Source organism: Pelophylax lessonae, assembly GCF_965119305.1.
Source record: "Pelophylax lessonae genome assembly, chromosome: 5".
Lineage (NCBI taxonomy): Eukaryota > Metazoa > Chordata > Amphibia > Anura > Ranidae > Pelophylax > Pelophylax lessonae.
This window is the reverse complement of record NC_138772.1, coordinates 441685695-441697906: the sequence shown is the minus strand read 5'-3', so window position 1 is coordinate 441697906 and position 12212 is coordinate 441685695. Positions and strand designations below refer to the sequence as shown.

Genomic DNA, 12212 nt, shown 5'->3' with positions numbered 1-12212 from the left:
CCCATCCACACATTTTATATGGATGGGGAATCCTTCCCGCTAAGCTTTTGGGACCATGGAAACTTCCCTGCCCTCAAAATACAACAATCAGTGTTGCTGGCTATAACCGGCGGCACTGATTGTTCATCAAAAACCCAACAGACTGGATGCACACAAGTGGATAGATTGACTTGGGTACAAGCAGCCTACCCACACATGGATGGAAATTCTTCCAGTCCATGTTTGATCCACGTACAAAAGCCTAATGATTGGTGAGCTGCAATATATTACATTTTTGGTTTTGGGTTTAATACCACTTTAACTTATATGAATCAAATAGAGCTTTCTTTTTATTGTTTTTTATATAAAGGAAAAAAAAAAAACAGAAATTTGGAAAAAAAAAAAAAAAACAACAATATTTTTTTTTTTTTTTGTTATAAAACATATTCATTAAAAAATTGAAAAATATCAAATTTCTTCATAAATATAGGCCAAAATATATTCTCCTACATGTCTTTGGTATAGAAAAAAATCCCAATAAGTATATTGGCTAAATAGTGGTTTGCATGAAACATACTGTCTAGTGTCTACAAACTATAGTATATATACTGGATTTTCTTTTTTTGTTTAGTAAAGGCGGTGATCAGCGACTTACAGAGGGACTGTGACAGTGCGGCGGACAATCTGACACTGACTGACAGTAAGTGGGAACTAACTGCCACTGACATCATAAGTGACACTAATACAGTGATCAGTGATAATACTTTACACTGTCATTGTGCTAATGACACTGGCTGGGAAGGGGTTACCATCTAGGGGTAATAAAGGGGTTAAACTTGTGCCTAACAATGTGTAATGTGTGCTGCTTTTGAAGCCTGGTACACACTATTAAAACTGACAGCTCCAATCAGAGCGGCTGTACTGACAGCGCTGATCAGGAGTCGGACAGTTGCTTGTTGTCCAGCATGCGCAGTCAGCTTCCGTCAGACAAAGCGACATACACGCAGGCCGAATGTCGGTCAGATTTTTTTTTTTTAACCGGCTGTTGTCTCCCAACATTCGAACCGTATGTATGCGGTTTTACTAAAGATGTATTTATTCCTTATCCCTCCTTAGCTCTGTACAGAGCCCTGTGTTGATCAGCACCACAGTGCTCTGGGCTGTGATTGGACATAGCCAATCAGCAGCTCTTTGCAATGAATCATTGGCTGGGACATGCTGACAGACGCCCGCTGTGTACAATGACAGCAGATGTAAGCGGAGTGCGGGGTGCACCCTAAACCCAGAAACAGGCAGCGATGTCACAGTACAACCAAAGTACCATTCCTTGTGCTGATTTTTAAAAAATGAACTAAACCTTAGGCTTTAAAGAGTGAATCCACCCAAGCCCGAGGAATCGCTGCCTCTACTGGTTGTCAAGGTACCGCCTCCAATAACAAGACAACAAACGGCTCTTGATTTGTTGCCAACCTGATTGCCAAAAGTTGGCAGTAACTCTTTATACCAGGTACACATACAACGTGTTATCAAATGATTATACAATACCTTTATGACTCGCTTTCTCTTTCACTTTCTATTCTGCGTTGTAAGCCTTTATTATATGATTAGAATGTTTTGAGTACAGTTATGCCTAGTATAAAATCCTGGCATTTTCTGCCACCAGGGATCTGCAGGTGGTGTGTACAGCCGGCCATAGAAGTGAATGGCTGTAGATGGGCATACTTGGGGAAACGCTGACACTTTTGTGGATCAATGTAAACACACGCACTGCCGTATTCCCCCAAATGCAGAAATGTTGGTGTTCGGAGAACATATCATACATGCATACACAAAAGTACAGCTGCATACCACATTCACTTCTATGGCTGGCTGACTTACCTTACCTAAAGCCTGCAATACATTGATCGAATTTAGATCCATGTATGGGCACCCTGATTGTACACAATTCGATCCATCGATTGTTTTGTGTTCAGGCGGCCTCCCGAATAACTAGTTCCACAGGCTCTCTGCGTTCCCCACCGACAGTACAGAATAGTGCTGCAGGAGGGATTCTTCCATCAACACTGAATGCAAGCAAGTGGGTGGAAGGAAAGAAAACTGCGTAATGTATGGCCTGCTTTAGTTCTGGGAGGCCACTTAGCTGTCCTGCATACAATCACTAGGTCCTGCACCCTCCTTGGCTCCCATGCTGTTAGGGCTCATTCACTGTTCTGTGGTGCGTGTATGTTTATTGCAATAGGCAGCACAATGCAGCTTTTAATAGCACTTTAATTAATACTTAATTAATTAATTAATAATTTAATTTAATTAATACTGCGCAGTGCGCACCACAATGCATTGCACAGCGGTTCACATCTGTGCGTTGTGGTGCACTTAAGGTTTTATTTATAAATGTTTTCACACAAGATTCACTCAACTCACCCAAGACTGAAATATGTTTCCAATTACAACTGGTCCATACACACAAAATAGCCCCCTTAAGATCCATACACACGATCAGAAAATTTGTATGAAAACGACCACTTTTGAAGCGCTCGTACGATAATCTGATTGTTAGTACACAGCTTTCGAGAGCCGATCATGATAATTTACGCAAAATTATCTGATGGGACAATCACGAAAATGTTTCTCATACGATACCAGATCGTACGATTTTTATTTAATTAGTATAGTTGTCGTCTGAAAATACAATATAGATAGAGTATAATACATGACATCACTTCTGAATTTTTATTCTGTTGTATGAGAATTTTCGTAACTTTAGTAACCTCTTTATTTTCGACTAGTGTGCAAAAAAAATAAATAACGGACAATCATTCGTCCAATAATCTCATCGTGTGTACCAGGCATCAGGCTCGGTTCACACTGATGAGACATAGGATCCGATTTGTGAGACCCTCCAAGTGTAAAATTCAATGTTTCCCTATGAGAGATGTCCTAACTGATTCTACACAAGTCTGTCCGACTTTAGCAAAGGTTCCTCCACTACCTTGGTCCAGCTTTGATAGAACTTTAATGCCACAGAGTGTAAAACGTCAAGTCAAAGTCGTATCAAAGTGGGACTTTGAAGTTGGGCTAGTGTGAGCCAAGCCTTGGTGTTATGTTGGAGAACAATGTGAAAATGGCTAAATTGCTGTGTAAACAGGTCAGAGGAAGGTGACTTCACTACATCAACATTATGCTCATGGCAACATGCTGACAGGAAGCACACAGAAGATAGTGCAGAGTCAAGGAATACCCCTCATCTCCAAAGTCCAGCTTGGGAACTCCGAACACACATTCCAATCTGCTTGCACAACGCTTGTGTAAATTTACCTAAAGGATAAGTTCACCTTTAGCAACATGTTACACCTCTATTTATGATGTAATATGTTAATATAGCAGCATCCTCAAACCACCCCTAGGTCCCCCATTGTGACAGCAGTCACAATTTGGAAACAGCGTGGCTGTGCAGGGCTCCTAACACTCATTCATTCATTCACACAGATCTGTGAATGCATGAACTACAAGTCCTGTCTGGCACTGTGGCAGGTGGCTTGTAGTTCTCAGTGAACTGTGAAGATGCTGGTGAGACCTCTCGTGGTTTAAAGATTCTTTCTGGAGTTCAGTAACTGTGTGCCCGTACAGGAGATACAGGCAGACAGATTTTCGTGGGCCCCCTCCCCCCTTCCACCTCATCCTTTTTTATATTTTTCTACCCATTTTTTACTTTCTATATTTTTACCTCATGGTATGCCACCCACCATCAGAGAGCGCCATGTAATCATTGACAGGCAGACAGATATACTGAGGCTGCAGGAGCCTGATATCTGCTGATCATCGGTGCAATGCTTTACAGCAGGCATGTCCAACCTGTGGCCCGAGGGCCGCATGTGGCCCGGAACCGCAGGCAGTGCGGCCCACTGCCCCCTGACAATTTTTTTTTTTTGCTGGGGGGGAAGGAAGTCGAATCGGGGGCACGGCCACAGCGGCTTCCAACTAACTGTAGGCAGAGGCTGCCTCGGAGGGGATCATCCACTAATTGTGTTAAATTAGTGCTGGGGGGGCGCAGCAGCGCCGGAAGGGCGCGTCAACGTTTTATTACTTATATACCTTAACTATAGTATATATTTTATATGCGACCTGAGAAAATTTCTCTACACTCAATGTGGCCCAGAGAAGCCAAAAGGTTGGACACCCATTCTTTACAGGCTGCAATATAAAAAAAATATTAATAATAAATGCAATATTTTTATTTTTTTTTAACAAAGTAATGTGCGTTTATTTATCTTTTTTTCACAAAAGGCAAACTTATCCTTTTCAACTGCAGGGAATTTTTTCTCAGAGAATAGGGGCAGGAACTCCCCCCTTCCTCTTTTCTCCACCCACTACCCATCCCCGAGCACCGTTCCTTGGTCCCACCTCCGAGCACCCTTACTTGGTTCCACCCCCTCCCCCAATAGTGCCCCTTTTAGAGAATACAGAACCAAGTGACATCTTGTGGTGCTAAGTCATTTGTATGGAATTTGTTAATGATAACAAGATAAGACAATTAAAAACGATCCCCTGTAGCAAGCAAAAATGGACTCCCCCCCCCCCCCCCGCGACAATAGACCATTCATCAACAGTAGATCTCTTTTAGCTTAATTATCCCCCAGCAACATAAGACCCCCAGCAACATAAGACCCCCAGCAACAACAATAGACCTCCTAGCAGCAATAGACCCCTCCTATGCAAAACAGACCACCTATTGCAACAATAGATTCCAGCAGCCAGCATCAATAGACCCTCCAGCACACCCCAGCACCACTTACCATTACATAAATTTAATGCTTGAGGTGCCAAAATTGCGTTCCCCCACGTTCCTGCTGAAAAAAAGCCCTGTACAACTGTATACGACAAGGGCCTTCCTAATCATATCCATTTAGGCTGCATTCACATGTCAGCGTATGGATCGCGGGCAGAATCGCCGCGATTCCGCCCGCGATCCGGAGATCATTGCAAAACGCGGGACGCCTGTGCGTTGCCCGTGATTTGCAATAGCACCTCAAACGCTGAGCGATGTTGCCGCGACTTCCGCCTGCCGAATTGCAGTAACATCGCGCAAAAAAAATCGCGGGACGCATTACGCCCAAAAAAGTACAAGAGCTTCTTTGGAGCGTATTGCGTCCCACGATTTTTTTTTCGCGATGTTACCGCGATTCGGCAGGCGGAAATCGCGGCAACATCGCTCAGCGTTTGGGGTGCTATTGCAAACCACGGGCAACGCACAGGCGTCCCGTGATTTGCAATGATCTCCGGATCGCGGGCGGAATCGCGGCGATCCATACGCTGACATGTGCATGCAGCCTTAATTTGTATCCAATCAGGCAGGCATAATATTTGGCAGAGCTATAGTAGATTGTACAATCAGAATGTAGTGTGACATCTTACAGGAGATTTTACATTCAGGATGCGGTGCCCAGGGCCATCATACCCATTTGCCTTTTCTGGCACTTTTTGTTTACAAGTTTAAATCAGTATTTTCTTGCTAGAAAATTATTTAGAACCCCCAAACATTACATGTTTTTTTTTTTTAGCAGAGACCCTAGAGAATAAAATGATGATCATTGCAACATTTTATGTCACTTGGTATTTGCGCAGTGGTTTTTAAAACACAATTTTTTGCAAAAAATACACAATGAATTTTGATGCAAAGAACACAATGTATTATTTGTTTTAGAACATTTTATAGGTTACCTGTTTAGAGTAACAGAGGGGGTCTAGCGCTAGAATTATTGCTCTCGCTCTAACATTCACGCCGATATCTCACACGTGTGAGGTGCGAACACCATTTACATATGCGTGTGCGACTTACATGTGCGTACAAGCACGGAGGGATAGGGCGCTTTAAAAAAACATTTTTTAATTTATTTTATTTTTACACTGTCCCTAACATTTTTTTTTTTATCACTTTCATTCCTATTACAGGAAATGTAAACATCCCCTGTAAGAAAAAAAAGGGATGATAAGTCCTATTTACGGGGAGATTTGGGGTCATTAGGACCCAAATCTCTCCTCTAATTTTAAGAGCCGGTTCACATACAGGCGACCCGACTTGCCAGGGCGACCTGTGAAGTCGCGGTGCACAGCGCGCACCGCGACCTCGGAGCGACATGCACGGACTTCATATCATTGAAGTCAATGCAGGTGTCGCTCCTATTAGAACGGGTCCTGTGCTAATCTATGGCAGGTGACCCGCGGCGACTGACAAGTCGCCCCAGTGTGAACTAGCTCTAAAAGCAACAGATCAGAATAAAAAAAATGTATCTTTTGCTTTAAAAAAAAAAAAAATTGTTTACTTCCATTTTAGACCGGAAGTGACGTTATGACATCGTTCTGGTTCTCCAAAACCATAGAGGGGATCAGAGACGATCTGGTCTCTGGTAACCTCTATGGCCAGCTGTGTGACTCGTCTGATCATTCCTTGGGGGTGCGCCGGTAAAAACTGTAAGCCTGAGAAGCACCGGCATGGGGGGGGGGGGGGTGTTGTCCCTCTTGTTGTTTTTTAAAAGCGAATCAGCGACTTTTATGGGAAAGCTAGTCGCCGTGGCTGATAGATGGGCAGCCTTTCCCAATGCAGTCAGAATGCATGGACAAGGTAATACTGTACGCCCTATATCCTATTAGTTCAGGTAACACCACAATGCAGTGCTGTATGCTTAAATTGTGCAGTGTGTTGTGCTGCACTACATTAAATCACAATGTGCTGCTGTGCATAAACATTTAATAAATGTCTTTTTTTTTTACTGTCCATTTTTTTATATAAAATAAAAATAAATAATAAAGTTGAAACAAAAGAAACTAAACAGGGCAATGTGCTGAACACAACGCATTACACCATCCTCCTCACAGGACACCAGCAACTATGCAATAAAGCCCAATGCTGGTGTGAATGAGCCCCTAGGGGCCTGTAAACTGAGAAGTGTGTGATGGGCTAGGGTGCTGTGATGTGATATGATGTGATGTGACTAGGGGTGAGCTCAGGTGTGTTCAGATCCTAATCTGTGATCCCGCTTTGGGCCCTTTCACACTACGTTGAAAAAAACGCATATGCATTTTTGCCGTGTTTTGCCGCGGTTTCCAATCATGCAACTGTGAAACTTTGGCATGTGACTCAAAAAAAGTACTAAAGACACACCATGGGTTAATGCATTTTTGGTGCATTTTCTATAGTGACACAAAATGACACTCCATGTATGTCCATGTACTGTGCTGACATAGTGTGGGGAGTTGCACTGTATCAAATTTCAGCATGTCTGCATTTTTAGGGCTTATTTACATGTGAGGTTGGAAGGCAGTAAAAGCCTGCGGTTAAGCCACATTTTTACTGATCCCCCCCAACTGCTACCTACTTTACCTGCAGAGGCAGCAGCCGGTGTTGTACATGCCATTAGGTGATTAGGGCTGCTCTGCAAATGTATGCGGTTGTGGTAGACTAGTGCAGTGATCAAGAGGCAAAGCAACACCTCCTTACTGCCTATCAAATGCTGTATGAAGTGAGATCTGAACGTGGATCACTCTTCAGAGAGCACTGTACATGTGAATGAGGCTTTACACAACGCATCACAAAGCCACCTCAACGCAGCATAATGGTGTGGACAGGGCACATGGAAATTCATTGTATTCTACATGTCCTCACAATGAGCCTGTGTATATACATAGAGATAATATGAAGGAGTCCTTACAGCATATTCACACAAAACGTACTGGCCTGGGTCTACCATATATTACCACCCATCCAATACTGGGGAACCTCAACATCAACTCATCAGAGAGAAACTGAAACAAGAGAAAGTAACAGATGTAGAGAGAAATCAGACATGTCACAGAAGAAGATGGGAGTCATCTATATATAATAAGAAGAATGAGAATAGGGGAGTCATCTATATATAATAAGAAGAATGAGAATAGGGGAGTCATCTATATATAATAAGAATAAGAATAGGGAAGCCTTCTATATATAATAATAACAATAATAATAATAATAATAGGGGAGCCCTCTATATAATAATAATAAAAGGGAAGTCCTCTATAAATATTTATAATAGGGGAGTCCTCTGTATATAATAAGAATAAGAATAGGGAAGCCATCTATATATAATAATAATAGGGTAGTCCTCTGTATATAATAATAGGAATTGTGGAGTCCTCTGTACATAATTATAAGAATAGAGGAGTTATCTGTATATAATAAATATAGGAGAGCCCTCTGCATAAATGAATAAAACTAGGGAAGTCCTGTATATAGAATAATAATAATAATAATAGTAATAATAATAATAATATTATTAGAAGAGTCCTCTATATATTATAATAATAACACTAGGTGAGTTCTGCATATAGAATAATAATAATAATACTAGGGTAGTCCTGTATATAGAATAATAATAATATTAATAGAGTACTCTATATATAATAATATATTATTATTATTAATAATAATAATGATAATATGACTAGGGGAGTTCTGTACATATACTAATAATAACAATAATAATAATAATAATAATAACAATAATAATAATAATAATAAGACTAGGGGAGTTCTGTATATAATAATAACAATAATAATAATAATAATAATAATAATAATATTAAGACTAGAGGAGTTCTGTATATATAATAATAATAATAATAATAATAATAATAATAATAGGACTAGGGGGAGTTCTGTATAGAATAATAATAATAATATTAATAATAATAATAATAATAATAATAATAGGACTAGTGGAGTTCTGTATATGGAATAATAATAATAATAATAATATTAAGACTAGAGGAGTTCTGTATATATAATAATAATAATAATAACAATAATAATAATAATAATAGGACTAGTGGAGTTCTGTATATAGAATAATAATAATAATAATAATAGGGGAGTTCTGTATATATAATAATATGACTAGGGGAGCCCTGTATATAAAACAGTAGTAATAATAATAATAAGACCAGGGATGTCCTGTATATAGAATAGTAATAATAATAATAATAGGGAAGCCCTGTATATAGAATAGTAATAATAATAATAATATGACTAGGGGAGTTCTGTATAGAATAATAATAATGATAATAATAATAATAGGACTAGGGGAGTTCTGTATAGAATAATAATAATAATAATAATAATATTAAGACTAGAGGAGTTCTGTATATATAATAATAATAATAACAATAACAATAATAATAATAATAATAATAATAAGACTAGGGGAGTTCTGTATAGAATAATAATAATAGGACTAGTGGAGTTCTGTATATAGAATAATAATAATAATAATAATCATAATAATAATAATCATAATAGGGGAGTTCTGTATATATAATAATATGACTAGGGGAGCCCTGTATATAAAATAGTAGTAATAATAATAATAATAATAATAAGACCAGGGATGTCCTGTATATAGAATAGTAGTAATAATAATAATAGGGAAGCCCTGTATATAGAATAGTAGTAATAATAATAATAATAGGCTGTCCTGTATATAGAATAGTAAGAAGAAGGGAATCCTGTGTGTAATGTTGAAGTGTCTCCTCCATTGACATCCATCTGTCACAGACTCAGTCGCTCTAACACTTTCATTAGTACTTTTCCTAATGCTTCCACCCCAGTCCAGCCACTATCTCCCCCCTGTGATGGAGTCCCCGCTCCGGGCAGAGGGAAGGGTACATAGTAAGTATACAGAGGGAAGGGTACATACCATACAGAGGGAAGGGGGGTACATACCAGAAGCCGGGCTCCCGCAGCCGCCCTGTGTGAAGTTGGAGGGCTCCTCTTCCTCTTCCCCGGCCGGTCAGTGCTGTGTGTTTACAAGTGTCTCTTTCCTCTATTCTGACGTGTCAGCACAGCTCCTCCTGTCTGCAGGCTCAGCCATGACAGGAGAGGAATAGTCTGCACACGTTTCCTGTCAGCTCTGTCCAGGACAGGAAGTTTACAGCTACAGAAACTCTCACATTCCCCGCCAGTCACACAGCCCTCTCATGTTCCATGCTGCCAGACACACACAGCCCTTCCATGTACCATGCTGCCAGTCACACACAGCCCTCTCATGTACCATGCTGCCAGTCACACACAGCTCTCCCATGTACCATGCTGCCAGTCACACACAGCCCTTCCATGTACCATACTGCCAGTCACACACAGCCCTTCCGCGTACCATGCTGCCAGTCACACACAGCCCTTCCATGTACCATACTGCCAGTCACACACAGCCCTTCCGCGTACCATGCTGCCAGTCACACACAGCCCTCCCATGTACCATGCTGCCAGACACACAGCTCTCCCATGTACCATGCTGCCAGTCACACACAGCCCTCCCATGTACCATGCTGCCAGACACACACAGTCCTCTCATGTACCATGCTGCCAGACACACACAGCTCTCCCATGTACCATGCTGCCAGACACACACAGCTCTCCCATGTACCATGCTGCCAGACACACACAGCTCTCTCATGTACCATGCTGCCAGTCACACACAGCTCTCTCATGTACCATGCTGCCAGACACACACAGCCCTCCCATGTACCATGCTGCCAGACACACACAGCCCTCTCATGTACCATGCTGCCAGTTACACAGCCCTCTCCTGTACCATATTGCCAGACACACACACACCCCTCTCATGTACCATGCTGCCAGTCACACACAGCCCTCTCATGTACCATGCTGCCAGTCACACACAGCCCTCTCATGTACCATGCGGCCAGACACACACAGCCCTCTCATGTACCATGCGGCCAGACACACACAGCCCTCTCATGTACCATGCTGCCAGTCACACACAGCCCTCTCATGTACCATGCTGCCAGTCACACACACAGCCCTCCCATGTACCATGCTGCCAGTCACACACAGCCCTCTCATGTACCATGCTGCCAGTCACACACAGCCCTCTCATGTACCATGCGGCCAGACACACACAGCCCTCTCATGTACCATGCTGCCAGTCACACACAGCCCTCCCATGTACCATGCTGCCAGACACACACAGCCCTCTCATGTACCATGCTGCCAGACACACACAGCCCTCTCATGTACCATGCTGCCAGTTACACAGCCCTCTCATGTACCATATTGCCAGACACACACAGCCCTCTCATGTACCATGCTGCCAGTCACACACAGCCCTCTCATGTACCATGCTGCCAGTCACACACAGCCCTCTCATGTACCATGCGGCCAGACACACACAGCCCTCTCATGTACCATGCTGCCAGTCACACACAGCCCTCTCATGTACCATGCTGCCAGTCACACACACAGCCCTCCCATGTACCATGCTGCCAGTCACACACAGCCCTCTCATGTACCATGCTGCCAGTCACACACAGCCCTCTCATGTACCATGCGGCCAGACACACACAGCCCTCTCATGTACCATGCTGCCAGTCACACACAGCCCTCCCATGTACCATGCTGCCAGTCACACACAGCCCTCTCATGTACCATGCTGCCAGTCACACACAGCCCTCCCATGTACCATGCTGCCAGTCACACACAGCTCTCTCATGTACCATGCTACCAGTTACACACAGCCCTCTCATGTACCATGCTGCCAGTCACACACAGCTCTCCCATGTACCATGCTGCCAGTCACACACAGCCCTTCCATGTACCATGCTGCCAGTCACACACAGCCCTCTCATGTACCATGCTGCCAGTCACACACAGCTCTCCCATGTACCATGCTGCCAGTCACACACAGCCCTTCCATGTACCATACTGCCAGTCACACACAGCTCTCCCATGTACCATGCTGCCAGTCACACACAGCCCTTCCATGTACCATGCTGCCAGTCACACACAGCCCTTCCATGTACCATGCTGCCAGTCACACACAGCCCTCCCATGTACCATGCTGCCAGTCACACACAGCCCTCCCATGTACCATGCTGCCAGACACACAGCTCTCCCATGTACCATGCTGCCAGTCACACACAGCCCTCCCATGTACCATGCTGCCAGACACACACAGTCCTCTCGTGTACCATGCTGCCAGACACACACAGCCCTCTCATGTACCATGCTGCCAGACACACACAGCTCTCCCATGTACCATGCTGCCAGACACACACAGCCCTCTCATGTACCATGCTGCCAGACACACACAGCTCTCCCATGTACCATGCTGCCAGACACACACAGCTCTCTCATGTACCATGCTGCCAGTCACACACAGCTCTCTCATGTACCATGCTGCCAG

General features: G+C 43.0%; 1 protein-coding gene across 1 annotated transcript in view; it reads right to left on the bottom strand.

Moving 5' to 3' along the window:
- LOC309557020 (serine/threonine-protein kinase Sgk3) overlaps positions 1–9816 on the bottom strand; it is a 148496-nt gene extending 138680 nt beyond the window's left edge. Inside the window, exon 1 of the mRNA XM_082259623.1 lies at positions 9734–9816. The gene's annotated coding sequence lies outside the window, so the exon portion shown is untranslated. The remainder of the gene's footprint in view (positions 1–9733) is intronic.
- Between the last annotated feature and the right edge of the window lie 2396 nt (positions 9817–12212).